The sequence below is a fragment of the Sphaerodactylus townsendi genome, linkage group LG14, assembly GCF_021028975.2.
Source record: "Sphaerodactylus townsendi isolate TG3544 linkage group LG14, MPM_Stown_v2.3, whole genome shotgun sequence".
NCBI lineage: Eukaryota > Metazoa > Chordata > Lepidosauria > Squamata > Sphaerodactylidae > Sphaerodactylus > Sphaerodactylus townsendi.
Genome location: NC_059438.1, coordinates 30,235,363 through 30,251,147, shown reverse-complemented (window position 1 = coordinate 30,251,147; position 15,785 = coordinate 30,235,363). Strand labels below are relative to the sequence as shown.

Sequence of the window (15,785 nt, the reverse complement as noted above, 5' to 3'; positions counted from 1 at the left end):
AGTGTATAGAGCATGATGTAGTAATGTGCTGGTATCTAACTGTAGATGTATTTGTGGCAATGAGGCAGATGAGGACATTCTGCATTATGCATTGTCGAAGGCTTTCACAGCCGAAATCACTGGGATTTTGTGTGGTTTTAAGGTTGTATGGCCGTGTTCTAGTAGCATTGTTTACAAAACGCAAAAAACCCACCAAAAATACCCAAAAAAGCCCTGAATGCCTTTCGTTCAGATTCGTTCAGATTCGGACAGGACATATTCGGGCCAATTTTGGCTTGAATATGCCCAAATGTGCCCAGAATCGGGCCGAATCCGGGATTCGGTGCACCCAAATCTCCAAGCCTAGTGATGACCACTGTCTCATCAACATGACCTCTGTGCAGTCCCACGTGGAACTGTGCTTGTGCAGACCAGCCATGGAGCATTTTAGTTGGCTTTTTAAAAAAGTTTTCAATCATTAAATGAGTGCTCCCCTCCTCTTGGTAACACCTGAGCTAACTGATTTTCCCATCCTAGATCATATGACCAAGGGCAAGGGCGCACTCTCTTCCTCCAGATCTCTCTTGGCCACCCTGAGGAGTAGGTGTTTTTGCCTAGCTCAGGGGTAGGGAACCTGCGGCTCTCCAGATGTTCAGGAACTACAATTCCCATCAGCCCCTACCAGCATGGCCAATTGGCCATGCTGACAAGAAGAGCTTGATAGGGAATTGTATTCCTGGAAGGCTGTCATGACTACTATCTAGGCTACGCTAACTGTTAGCTGAGTTTTCTGTTTGCCTGGAAAGTTGCTTTTGACTAACTTTTTAGGCTACTGGGGTCGTTGTTACCTGACTTGCAGAGTCAGTGGATTAAGGACCCTATACTGTGAACCTCCATTCACAGTTTTCCCCCCGACGAGGTAGTCCTGAGGCTTAGCCTCAAACATTTGTCTAAAGTGGTGTCCTGGTTTCACCTCTCACAGGATGTGGTCCTTCCAGTGTTTTTTCAGGACCCTCAGTCTTGTGAAGACAGGTCTGTGCACTCCTTAGATGTGTACTGGACTCTCTCTCCATATACTGACAAAACTGAGTTCTTTAGGATGGGCTCTGCATTGCTTGTGTATTTTAGAGGACCCAAGAAGGACTCCATTGTGTCTACCTCCATTTATCTCATTGGGTGACATCTGCAATTAAATTAGCTTACAGCAAGGCTAAGGTTCCTTGCTCAGGGTGCACTCCACTAGGTCCCTAGCCATTTCAATGGCTTTTAAATCTCACAGGGACGTTAATGATATCTGGAAACTGGCAATGTGGCCCACTCCATTAATGTTTATCAAGCATTACGCTGTTGACATGGACGCTAGGGCTGAGACAGCTGTGGTCAATCTGTATTGTGATCTGTGATTTGTTGACAGCACCACACCCACCTCCACAACATGTAAGCTTGCCATTCTCCCACATAGGACTGCACAGAGGCCATGCCGATGAAAAACAGTGTTGCTTACCATAACTGTTCATCTTGTGGCTCTCTGTGCAAGCACACATTCCCTGCTGTGGGCTATTATCTAGCTCAAGTGATGACTCCCCGGGCCATGAAGGGAGATCTGGAAGAGTGAGTGTCCTTCCCCCCAATCATGTGATTGTCGGCGGGAAGAGCAGCTAGGCCAGGTGTGTGACTGTGGGGAGGGGAGCACTCATTTAACTACTGAAAGCTCTTTAAAAAGCTAACTAAAATGCTCCATGGCTGGCCTGCACAGGTGCAGTCTCATGTGTGCCTGCACAGATAGCCACTAGATGAACAAACACTTACAATAAGCAACACTGTTTTCCCACAGGACATTTTGTAACTGATTATGGCAGTAATGGAGCAAACCTTACATAAGACCTTTGCTGAATTAGATCATGGTTAGCTTGGCCTTCTGTTTCTAGCAGTGGCTATCCAGCTGATTCAGGAAACAGACCATGAAGGAAATAACCCTTTGTGATGTCACAGTGCCTCTGTAAGTGGAGATTGCATTGAGATGCTATGGATAATCGCCATAGCTAAGTATATCTTCAAGGAGTTTGTCTTATAACCTACTGCCAAGCAAATTCACAGAGTGACCCAGATATATAGTGTTTTGAAAAACGAGAGAAAATTCCCGCTATTTCTTCTTTGTGAATGGATCCACATAGCTATTAAGCTATCATTTTATCTATTTATTCCTTCATTTGCAATTTCCCTTTCAAAACTTGTAGAGTCAACCAGGAAGCAGATTACAAAGTATGATAACATTTGAATTTAACAGCAAAGATTCCTAGTGAGCCAAGAAGTGCTGTCAGGCCAGGATTTGGGTTTTTTTCCTAAGAAGACGCATTCCTGAGAAGACCCCCAAACTGTACATGCAAACTTTATCCTGAATAAAAGTAACCTCCTGAGCTGAATCATTCCACCACAGCCTTGCCCCTTCTATCACTTCAGACATATTTGTATACATTTTCATTTCAGTTGATCATTTGCAAGAAACTGCACTTTCTTGCAAACTGCGGACTGAATTCTGGAAGTCATCACCTTCACTGCCTCAGAGATACTTGGTTGAGGATATGGATCCAGTTGAGAATTATTGCTATACTTCAGTACTTGAAGTGTGCAGCCTATGATATGTACAAGTTCATAAACCTCTATCCTGGCCTTTCTTGTGAGTGTCTTTTTTAAAAATTTTTTAAAAAGACCTAAACTCGTTATCTTTTCTTCATAGGGAAGCTTCATCTACCCCTGATTATTTTGGTATTCTTCTTTCTGGACTTTTTTCAGTTCTATGATGCATTTTTTTTTAGACTAGGCAATAAGGACTGTACACAGTAAATCGTTCTTAACTGAAGTCAGACAAGCCAGTTCATTCCAAAGGGGCACAGTTTTATTATCCTGAATGAATTGATGTGGTCACTTTTTTTAAAGAGTTCAATCTGAGTTTGTATTTATGTTTGGGACTGGGAGTCCTATGTTGACACACACACACACACACGCACACACACACGCACAGTAGTACATCAGCATTAATGCGAACATAATACCGCAGAGAGAGACCACCCAGTACTGTCAGGATTCCTGGGTGGCCTTATTTGACACTGGCTCTTTCTCTTGCACTGCTTAATTCTTAAATTGCTACCAAATAATTTCCTTGGAGAATCTGGTCAGGATGACCCTGGAAAGGGGGCTGTGGTTTCAATTTCAAAGCCACCCCAGGGTGTGTCTAATAGGGAGGGAACATTGAAAACATCTCTGAACCCTTTTTCACCCCTCATCTGTCAGAGTGAGGCGAACTGTGTTAAAAAATGGCACAGATTTAGCTTTTAGGAACAAATACCAACCCTATTTTGGTTTTTCATTGTACCCTCTTATGACATGACACGTGGACTATAGATTACTGTCCTGTTGGACTGTAACTGTAACTGTAACTTTGGCTTAACTCCTTATGGGCTAACTACATGTTATACTCCCTGTTATACACTTGCATTGATGCTGTTTTTCAAGAGAAGGACACAGTATGCGTGTGGAAGGGGGATATGGGCAGAGAAATAGTAGAACATGCTTAACTTGTATTTCTTGGCATCTACCTTGCAGCTCCATATTACCCACACATACACCAGCTGCTCTTCCCTTGCAGAGCTCCAGATGAGTCATCGTCCTTGTAAGCTTACATTTGGAACTATGGCTGGGGAGCAAAGGGGAAAGTTGCCTTAAGGTTTTGGAACGGTGAAATGCCTGCCAGAGAAAGGGTCAAACACCCCTCACTTCTTTTCCAATTCCTCTCTTCCAAAATGCCTGCCACTGAAACTAAAGAGGCCAGGGAGAGAGAAAACAAATGCATTGTAAAAGCTATTGAGATGGTGGTCTGGAGACCATGTCTTTGGACCCCTCTCCCCCCGCCATGGCTCACCATGATCCACCAGGGAGAACCCCTGCCCTGGGTGGCTCTGGTTTTAGGATGGTTGCGGCGGCTGAGATACACCGGTGGTGGACAGCTTCATTATATCATTTCATACATCTTTGTATAGGGTCTGCAACCTGCAGCTCTCCAGATGTTCATGGACTACAATTCCCATCAGCCAATTGGCCATAGTGTCAGGGGCTGATGGGAATTGTAGTCCATGAACATCTAGAGAGCCGCATGTTGCAGACCCCTGATTACTGTTGGTGCAATGTCGGCCTGTGTTCATTTCAGTCAATTGTTCTCAAGAAACCGCACTAGCTATTTGGGGGGAGAGCAGCCACAAGCTTTCAGAAACACTTTTAAAAACTGCTATTTGAATTGCTGGAAGCTGTCACCCTCCCTGGCTCAGTCAGAGACACTTGAGGATATGGATCTGTGAGGAGTCTTTCATGCCAAGTTCCAGCTGACTCTATGTCACTGGCTCTTGTCTTCGGTTGTGCTGGAAATGCTGCCAAGTTCTTAAGCTTACCAGTGCTCTTGGATTGCTGTGAATGCATATGTTTTCTTTCTATGATTTATAGCATTTTCCCTCTGGGTCTTTTATTTTTCTAGGAGCTCAAAGCAACCAGGTGAAGGCCAAGTGTTCCAGGTTCTCTCACTCAAGGGCTGTAGTTCTAGGCAAGGGAGAAAGAGATTGGTCCAGATAATCCATCAGCACAAAGAAAATAGTTTTTGGTTGGCACTGATAAATGCATGAGCGCAGGAAATACTGCTGAACCAAGTATGCAAACCATAGACTGCCAGAGTTATGTGCAATACTGAGTATTTGTTAAGCCTCAAAATATGTCAGTTCTTCATTTAGGATGCCATATTTTTTTTCTGCCCAGCAAGGCTAACGTTCTTTTCAACTGTCAGATGTCCTTTTTGTCTTTTAAAAATGAAAACGAATTACTGATTTTCAAACAAATAATGCATTTCTATATCATTCATTTGTAAAGCTCTTTGAGCACTTGACCTGCAAACCGGCAAAGGCAAGCAATCGAGTGATTTTAATTCTGAGGCAAAATTTAACATTCCGAGTATGAACCAGAGAATTTTAATTCCAGATTTGCCTGGCGAAACCACAGACTTGTCAAATATTTATGGGTATATTAGGTTGTGTATATATTGTCTCATGTACCAAATGAGTGGTACAGCTGAGGGGCACACATTCCTCCTCTCCTGATGAAGATTAGATTCAAAGTGAGGTCATGCATCATTTCAAAACATTTAATACCATAAGCAAAGCAGGAGAGAGAAGTTGGGGGTGGCAAGGAGGGGAGGGAGTGAGGGGAAGGGGCCCACCCACCCTAGCGGAGGGGGAAGGATGCCATGCAAGGGAAGGGGAATGAGGGGAGGGAGAGAGGGGTAGTATGCAAAGGAGGGGAGGGAGGGGTAGCATGCAAGGGAGGGGAGGGTATTTGAAAATGAGCCTGACAGTTCTTAGTTCCTGAATAAGCAGTTCTCTCTTACACAGAGAAATGTTCTGACTCTTCATTGCTGTTTATTGCATTTAGTCTGCCTTGGGAGGGAGTGTCTGAATTTGTGCTAGTAGAGTAAAGTCTTGATCTATGCTCTATCCATATCATACATGATTACATTAAATCAATAAAATAAATCTCATCCCAGTCAGTTTTCATTTGCACCACAGTCAAAAACTGACTACCCACCCCTTCTGAATCTGCCCTACTCGTTTGCCAGAGTGTGCAAGCAGAAAATTTTTTGTGTTCCCTTTGAAACAGGCAGGCTGACTGGGGTTGTCTAATTATTGCAGGGAGGGGCAGAGCCATCGTGTCTGTGCTTTTTCTCCCCCCACATCTGCTCTGCCCCCAAATCTGGACACAAATAAATATGCCCTGTCTGCCTAGCCTAGCCTGTCTGCAGCTCCAGAGAATGAAATAACTCACACAATCACAATCCATGGCTATACAGGCTCAAAAGGCCCCTTCAGGAACAGTCAGTAAGGTGGGTTGCCAACCTCCAGGCAAGGCCTGGACTTCTCCCAGGATGACAAGTGACCTCCATCTCCAGACTGCAGAGATCTGCTCTCTAAGAGAAAATGGCTGCTTTGGAGAGGTGACTTTATGACATCATATCCCTCCTCTCCCCAGGCTCTGCCCCCGAAATCTTTAGGAATTTCCCAATCTGGAGTTGGCAACCCTAGATGAATGGTCGGAGTGTGCTTACTCTACAAGTCACGTGTAATTTTTTCCCAACACAGCATACACAATTAATCATTGTGAACCCCTTAAATAAGAGATTCAGTCTAGCATAGAACACAAAAAACAGGTCATCTGACTTGAGATAAAAAGATTTCTCAGTGCGCTAAACTGATGTAATTGGGAACCACATGAATGTTGTTGCTTGTTTGTTGTAATAAAAGTGACATTGACTGGGTTGCTAGTAAGGATATCCTTGTGCTTGCATTGCTCAACCTTGGTGAACTGAGAGCCTTCTTTGTTTAAAAAAAATACACCAACATAGCACAGATGATACCAGGTTACGGAATTACAGAATTCGTTTCGCAAATTTGTGTAGCATCATGAGTTCAAATTGGCAATTTTGATGAATACATGTGTAGGATGAAAGCAGGAAAGAATTGAATCCGTGTTGAATTCAGTGCAGTTCGTGGCTTGTAGATGTGTGGAGTTTTTCAATATTGTGGAGTAGTATTTTAATCTCACCTTCCCCACCTTAGTGGGTTGGAGTATGGGAGACTGTGGTCAGACACCAACCATGAATGTTGCTAAGTCCTGACTCACAGGTGTTGCTGAGTCCTGAGTCCTGAGTCACAGGTGTTGCTGAGTCCTGACTCACATCCTGATGATTTTCAATTGTGTGTGTGGTGGGGGATGTGGTGCCCAATATTTCTTCACCAAATATTAAGCCACCAGAAGAGAGCTTTAAATAGCTTTATTTGCAAACCAAGGGGAACCATTCCCACATGGGCAGACTGATGAAACAGTATATCCACTGCACATTTATTCCTTCTCTCAAGTTCTCCACACCCTCTCTGTCCCCCATTGGCTAAGGGTACTTAGAGTCACAGCTTTCTGGTCTGCCTATTTACTTGTTCCTCCTTAATATGTTGCCCCCTTCCATATTCTTCCTGTATGTTCATTATAATACAGTTTGTCATCAGAGCAGGAGGAGGAGTTAATATGCATTAGCCTATTAAGCATGCTCAATACGTACAATCTGATTCAAGCTTTGTCTTTCAGCCTAGTCATCTTATCTTGTCCCGGAACAAGCAACCTCCCTTATGACTCATCTCATTCCTAGTAGAAAACGCATTTCTTGTTTACCGCAGGAGAGAAAGAGAAATTAAGGGATCACATATCCTCTATTTCATACCTTTCATTATAGAATGCATTACAAATTGTGTATCCCAAGAACAGAAATTCTACTGAATTACTGAAAAAAGAAGTTGGCATAAGTGCCACTCCCTCAGTAGATCAGAGACTTTCTGGTACAGTTATTGGGACTCAAGCACATTGTGTTTCTTTGCTAGATACCTGCAGTGAATTGCAATGGCAAAAGATGTTCTGGTTTCTATAATCCACTCCAGAGTTTTGTTAGGATTACATCTAAAACCCTGGAAAGTGTAACCAGGCAGTTATTCCTATCTGGGAGGGGGGGGGGGGTTAAGTCTACACGTAAACATGCTGTAAAGAGCCAGCGTGGTATAGTGCTTAAGAATGGTAGGCTCTGATCTAGAGAACTGGGTTTGATTCCTCACTCCACCACATGAGCTGTGGACTCTAATATGGTGAACTGGGTTTGCTTGTTTCCCTTGGGTGACCTTGGCTAGTTACAGTTCTCTCAGAATTCTCTCAGCCCCACCTACCTCTCAAGATGTCTGTTGTAGGGAGAGGAGAGGAATGGAGTTTGTAAGTCACCTTGAGTCTCCTGACAGGAGAGAAAGGTGGAGTATAAATCCAAACTTATCCCTCCTCCTCCTCCTCCTCCTCCTCTTCTTCTCCTCCTTCTCCTTCTCCTTCTCCTTCTCCTTCTCCTTCTCCTTCTCCTTCTCCTTCTTCTTCACCACATGGTAACTGTATGAAGTTGGGGATGGATGGTTGAGGAGCTGAGTATCTTCTTGGCATACAAAAGGTTCAATCCCTGGTACCTCCTATTTAAATTCTATTGGGTGATATCTGATGAGGTAGACCTCTACTGGAGCCCCTGGAGAGCTGCTGCCAGTCTAAATAGACAGCACTGACCTTGATTGACAAGTGCTTTGATTCAACATAAGACAGAATTGTATGTCTAACTTCAATTAACTTCAAATATTACTACTCAATCCTTATGGGTTGTACTGTGATGGATTTTAAGCCTAATTTAACTCAAATATTATCTAATACTAAAGAATTGTTTTTATTAAAAAAATCTGATTATTGGAAAGCCTATTTGGAAATAGACATTTTAACCACTCAGTATCATGTAACAATTGATTTATTTTAAAGAATGAATACATCACAGTTTCTCCAACAAGCATCTTGAGATGGTTGACATTATATGGAAAGAGTTGCTGCTATTGTCTCCATTTACTGTGGCAATCTTTTTTTTTGGTTATTAATCGCAAGTAGATCACTACCTGGTGTTTTTCCCCTTTGGGGTGCTATATTTAGGATGGATGGATGGATGGATGGATGGATGGATGGATGGATGGATGGATGGATGGATGGATGGATGGATGGATGGATGGATGGATGGATGGATGGATGGATGGATGGATGGATGGATGGATGGAGTTATAAAATGCTGTGTTTTCCAAATGTCCCTTTAACTCAAAGAACAAATGCCCAGTTGGATTTTTTAAACCAATGGAGACTACACTGGTACAGAATAAATAAATCCAGCTGGTGAAATACAGCCTTCCTTCAGCAGTGTGTTGGGCTTAGGGACTGTCATTATTGTTGTGATACTGAGTATGAGAATAGTGTGTCCTATGAACTCCAGTAGCACAAATGTGTCCTATGAACTCCAGTAGCACAATTTCAAGTCGAAGCAGATGTTGGGAGGCTCTGCAACTGGAGAAGGTTGGGAAATGCCCTCCATGGGCTTCACTTTGCTGGTGATAGCTCAGTCCTAGTGTCAAATGAGTTCCTTAAAAAAGCAGTATTTGAACCAGCATCTTCTGATTTGCAGCCAAAGTTCTCTACACTGGAAGTGTAAAGCTCTACTTCCTGTTTGGCTGGTGGTTGACCTGAATGTCATGGAAGCATAACAGATAGAATGGCAGAAATTTTTACAGACTCTGTATAGGAGAATTTTAGAAGTGGATTTTAATTTTTTAAAAAGATTCTAACACAAACGTACTGGGTTATGTCTTGAGCAGGGCATAACAGATTGGCTCTACGTTTATTAAAGGGGAGGGGGAAAGTGCTGAAAGATTTTTATGATGTGGAAAAGAGGGAACAAAACCCAAGGAAACATCTGGTCAATTAATCTTTTCAATATTTGTATGTAGCATGAAGAGAATTACTCAGATATGGGGGGAGCACTACCCAGAGATAAATTTACTATTGTAAGTGGGGCACTATAAATTATCCAACATGTAATGGGATCTTCGAAATGGATGCTACCGAATCCAGAGGGAAGGGTTGAAGAAAGGGATCCCATCTTAGGAATAGGCTGAGCTTTATTTTTTCATCCTTTTTGTTTTTTGTAGCTCTGAAATGATGCCTCTTGGGCATATGTATAAACTGGACCATCTGCCTTCTGAGGAGGCTGCTTTCACTACTTGGAAAGCAATTCCTTGCCAACTGTCTGAGCCTAGCTAGTATCTGATTTCTAGGATGGGACTCCACAGCAGCTGGTAGGCCTGGCACCCGTTCCCGGTGTGGGCATCTTCACTGGCCCTCATTCTTTGTTGAGTGCTGCAGAGCAATAACAGGTGACTGGGCAGACACAACATCTGCTTGGAGAATACAGAGGGCTACATCTGATTTTTTAAAAAAAGAAAGCGTTCTTGATTTCAGGTTGCCAGTGTTTAGAGGATCATAATCCCCTAACCATGACTCCCCCTCTCTCCTTTTCCTTTCCTTCATTTCTGTGATTGAAGGCCATATCAGATGTGCACTGGGACATCTCGGCAGGTTTTTTTAAGCTTAAGGTCCATGTATGTGAGGCCTTAATTCAGTTTAAGAGAGCCAGTGTGGTGTAGTGGTTCAGAGCAGGTGGACTCTGAGGAACTGGGTTTGACTCCCCACTCTTCTGCATGAGTGGAGGACACTAACCTGGTGAACCTGATTTGTTTCCCCACTTCTTCTTCTTCTTCTTCTTCTTCTTCTTCTTCTTCTTCTTCTTCTTCTTCTTCTTCTTCTTCTTCTTCTTCTTCTTCTCCTTCTCCTCCTTCTCCTCCTTCTCCTCCTTCTCCTTCTCCTTCTCCTTCTCCTTCTCCTTCTCCTTCTCCTCCTTCTCCTCCTCCTCCTCCTCCTCCTCCTCCTCCTCCTCCTCCTCCTCCTCCTCCTCCTCCTCCTCCTCCTCCTCCTCCTCCTCCTCCTCCTGTGTGAAAGGTGGTTTTAGCATCCCGATACAGGGAGGGGGAGGGCAGGCAGCTTCAGCCCATTTCTGATTTGGTCCTCAGTTCTCTATCCTCAAAAAAAGGCGGATCAAATCAGATGAGGCCAATGCAACGAATTCTTTGCAGACTCAGCAGAGCAGGTGTGTTTCTTCTTAAATGGGTCCTTTAAGCTCCCAGAAGCCTTCAACTAGCTGTTCAATTAATTCCTCCTTCTCAGCACATACTAGAAGTTCTCTCACAGTACATGGTTAGGAAATTGCTCTGCAGAAGAATGCATTGTCAGGACCTGCTGTAACATCCACTCCGTCTGTGTCTACTTTATTTTAATTTGTTGTTTTAACCTTGTGTCCTTGGGCATGAGCCATACAGTAACCTTTGTCAGCAGAAGGCCACCATAAGTTACATTTTGTATGGCAATTATTGTCACAGGCTTTATTTTTCCATACGGGTGTCTGCTGAGCTAAGATATGGTCCCAGGGCAGGCAATACAACATGCATAGCGTGGAAATGACCTAGTTATATTGCTGAGCACTGTGTGAGTGTTGTCTTAGCCAATAGTCATTTAGGTAAATCTTTGTTTTTTCTGCCCAAGTCATAACAGCAGAAGATTTCCTGTTAGTTGTAAACTTGAATCTATAGTGATAATGAATTGAGCAGGGAAACTATACCCAGGTTTAGCCAACTTCCTGCCCTCCTCCTTTATTGCAGATGAGCAGTTAGCATTATGGACTTTTAGCTGAGGGAAGAATGCCGAGGTAGCATTCCCATCTTTATTTTCTGAATGATTAAGCTCCCAGCTAAATTGGCTTCAGAGACAAGTTGGAATCCTAATATTCCCTTTCTGGTTAAGGATATGCTTTGGTTCCTGTTTGGCTCTGGATTCAGAAAAGTTGGGGATACAGGGACAATTATCAGCCAAGATGATAATCAATATACTACCATAATCACACACAGGACTAGTCCCTGCCCTGAGGAGCTTCCATTCTAAAGGAAGGGAACAAGGGTGAGGGGGTGGAGGGGGAAGGGAGGAAAACTAGAATCTGCATAAGTTCTGGTCACATATGCATGGTGCAGTCACCAAGGAGGAGGTTGGTAGATGACACGGAGGGATCAGTGGCTGCAGAGCCTGATAAAGGGGTGAACAAGAATGTGAGAAAGTAGCAAACAGGAACCATCCCCCCTTTACAACTCTTTCTGCTGGCAAAAACGGTGCACGAGGGAAGCCTAACTCAGACAGACATTGCAGTTCTCAGGCCCTTTGTGCACAGCAAACTTAGACTGGGTTGTAGCCGAGATAAGAATATAAGAAATAAATGAACCTGGCATAGCCCCTGGCTGTTTGCATGGCTGGTTGTCCCGTGGACAGCCAGAGTATCGGCCAGGGTATCGCCTTCGCACGGATGTGTTTTTTTTAAAAAAACTTTTAAATAACTCACCTCTCTCCAAAGCGCAGCTATGCAGGCAGGCACATATGCACCCCCAGAGCCTTGGAACCTGGCGGAGGGAGCACAGCCACATAACGTGCCTCACAGCCATGGCCGTTTGGTCAGCCATGGCTGCGATGCACTTTAAAACAAAATAATTGCAGAAATTGCAATTCTTGGAAAAACCAGGTTTTTTGGGGGAGGGGGGGAGAATCTGGAGTGGACTCGCTTCAGGAGCAGGAGCCACGCAAAGTTCTCCCCCCCAGCCCAGGTTTTATCCCACCCTTACCCTGCGTTTATTGGCCCATGCGGAAAGGGCCTCAGAACTGTGCAGCAGCCAAGCACTGTGAAAAAATGAGTCCCCCTAGCCATTTGTGGCTGGGAGTCATTAGGAGACCTCCATCAAAATGACTCATGTCAGTTGTTATTTAGATAAGCCCTGGTATGTATGTTCGGGGGTGGGGAGATAATAGAGTTATGGAGATGAAACCTCAAAGTTCTGAATTGTTCCCTAGTGATATTAACATATCACACTGGAAAATTGACCTATTCCGAGTTAGAAGATCTTACTGAAGATTTGGACATTCTTTTGTGATGAGGGCCCCTCATATTTGGGACCCAAGACTCTTTAAAATGTCCCCTGTATTTCCAACTGTTCATGTGCTACCTGCTAAGCACAATGATAGGGGTGGCACTTCCTAGACATGACATCAGGTGCTGTCTCTCCATAAAGGACTGCCTGCATTCATATAGATAAAAACTGCAGGAATCAGCAGCGTACCTCCCAGGGGGACGTATGGGGTCAAAATGTCCCCAGGCTGCTGCCATTTAGTCATGAGGGGGGCAGAAAATTCAGATTTTGCACCAGGCGACATTTTTCCTAGATACACCTCTGATCAGCAAGGGATGCAAAACAATGTCCATCGCACTACAGAACGACAACACTAAACTCCTACTTGAAAGCGATGTGTTAAAAGCGAGAAGAGACTCTCGTATGGATTACCTCTTTGTGACACCACTTTGTCCTAATAAAGGGATTGTGCTACTTTTGATGCTTGCCTGGCCTCTCTTTGAAGCCTAAGGGATGAAAAATCTCTCTACATTCTCCTCCCTGCCCCACCCCCACATACAAAAGGCAAACGCTCAGAATGATGGCGTTTGCCCTCACTTCCCTTTTCTCTCTACAGATATATACACGTTTAGGCAGTAACAAAAATATCAGATTGCAGTACAGTTTTAACACTGTTGAAGTAGAGGAGTAATATATCACATTTAACAAGGTTATTGGATGATCAAATGCCCAGAGATCTGATAAAATGTATCATTGGTAGCTTTCAAATTTTTCTTCAGTTCTACTGTATAATTTTTTTTAACAAAAAAATCCCAGGTCTATTCTATGAAGTATGATGGAATACTTCAAGCCTACTAAGTACCCAGCGGATTTCAGAAGTCAGAAACACTGACAAAGAGAAAGTCAACAACATTATCCAGGAATTGAAACTGCCTGAACACTCAATTACTCCTCAACATTGCCTGTTTAAACATTTAACCGCCGCAGTAATAACTCGGCTGCAATGAAGTCGTCAGCCATTGACTGCAGCCCCTTCAAACATACTCTGTTTTTAAGCCCCATTCTACATTTTAAGAAAATTGCAATAATAATGTGTCTTTTAAACTGTACTTGGTTAATATAATTTAATCTGCAATTTCACACAGGCAATGTAAACATTTGTTACAGGAGTTCAAACTTTCCCATGGGAATGTTACATTAGCTCTGTTTGAGCTGCGTGGACTTGGGGGCAGGGCAGGGTGGGGTGGGGTGGGGTGGCAGAGAGGCGGCACAAACAAGACAAGGGCTTGGGAAAGGCTGGGGAATATTCTTCCTAGAGAGTTATTTACAAAACATTGATAATCTGGTATCAGTTAAGAAAATGGAATATTATAAATATGTTTAATGAACTGAATAAACCTCATCAGCCAACCTATTTTTCTAACAGACATAAAAAAATTACATATATAGACTATGTTTTTATAAAGAATTTAAGTAATATACAGTGTGTTGATATAGAAACTCATAAAGAATGGATTTCAGACCATGCCCCACTGGTTCAGGGTGAAAGGGGAGGAAAAGCAGTATAGATGGATATATAATAATATGATATGGAAAGGTGAAAATGAAAGGAGAGCCTTATTAGAAAAGGTAAAATATTATTTCTTAGAAAACAAAGAATCAATGACAGAGGGCGTGTTATGGGATGCCTCAAAAGCCGTAGTTAGAGGATATTGCCTGGCCAGAGATGTTAGATGGAAAAAAGAAATAAACAGTGAAAGGATTAATTTAGTAGAAGAAATTAAACAGCGAAGACTCAAACTCCATGCTAAATATGATGAGAAGATAAAAAACGAAATAAGACAACTACAATTAAAGATAGAGGAAATGGATCAAAGGAATTTATGGAAAAAAAGAAATTTGGGTCAAAAATCAGTTTCAAAGGGCTAATATACACTCAATTAAAAGACTAGCCAATTATTTGAAGAAAAGGAAAGAGAAACAAATAGTGAGAATGTTAATAAATGAAAAAAATCAGCAGATAATGGATAGTAAATTAATAAGGAAAAAATTTGAGGAGTTTTATCAACAATTATTTAGTTATGAACAAAATGAAAGTTATAATGAGAAAATGAAAAAACTTTTTCCACAGAAGAAAGGGAATATATAGAAGAACCAATAACACAGGAGGAAATAACAAGAGTTATTTCACAAGGAAAGATATTGGGATCAGTATATAACTATATGATGGAAGATAAGGGATTTATGATGAGAACGTTGAAACAAAAATGGGAGAAGGAAGAACTTTTCGATGACGAAAAATAGGAAGGATTATAGATAGCATGAACAAGATAAAGATAGAAAAAAATGCAGAACTGGAGAGAAAGATAATTTTCAAATGGTATAGAACTCCAATATAGCTAGCCTATATGATTAAGGGTTTATGCCCAAGATGTTGGCATTGTGGTGAACTGGGAGCATACTACACCCACATGTGGATTGAATGTAAGGAGGTAAAAAAATTTTGGGAATATATTTTGAAGTATATAGAAAAATTAGTAAAAATTAAAATTGATTTAAACAATGATTTATTAATGGTAGGTCTAATTGAAGATAAAAGGATGAATAGAAGTTATGGACCAATGTACAAAATTATGATTAGAGCTGCACACATGGTGATCGCATTGGGATGGAAAGATAAAAAGAAATGGACAATCTCAAAATGGTTGGAATATGTTTGGGAACAAATACAGTTAGAAATTTTTGAGATGATGTCAAAAAATATGTTATGGCAAGAAAAACTAAGAGACATTATGAAGATTTGGTTAATGTTTGAGAAATGGATGAGAGAAGCCGGATTTAACGAAGAAAAATGGGAACAAAGGATACGAAGAATGAACTTTCTGCTGCTTGCTTGAACAAAAAGAAAAAGACGGGAGGGGGAGGGGGAGGGAGAAAAGGGGGAAAATGTATAGTCTGATTAAAAGCACAGCATGTATCTGTTATATAACTGTACTATACAATAAAAAATAAAAAAAATTTAAAAAGATAATCCAGTATCAGACTGGAGTTGTGGTTTTGGTAGTGAATTGAACAACTTTCTCTTGATTTTAAATATGTGACACATAACGCTAATTTAGATCCAAATGGTGGCGTTTCAATGCATAATAGATATAAAACCCTGGCTTTCATTTTCTCCCCTTTCTTTCAGTATCTTGTTCTAATAATTTGGTTTAAATTGCTATTTTTAAAAATCTTAACAAATATTGGAAAAGAGCTATGCATGTGTTGATTGTCTATACCAGTGATTCTCAACAATGGTGGGATTCAAATAATTTAACAACCGGTTCC

General features: G+C 42.0%; 1 protein-coding gene across 1 annotated transcript in view; it reads left to right on the top strand.

Annotated features, from left to right (window-relative positions):
- Nucleotides 1–15,785, top strand: part of LOC125443873 (potassium voltage-gated channel subfamily KQT member 1-like) — a 309,945-nt gene that overhangs the window by 114,675 nt on the left and 179,485 nt on the right. The window lies entirely within an intron of this gene.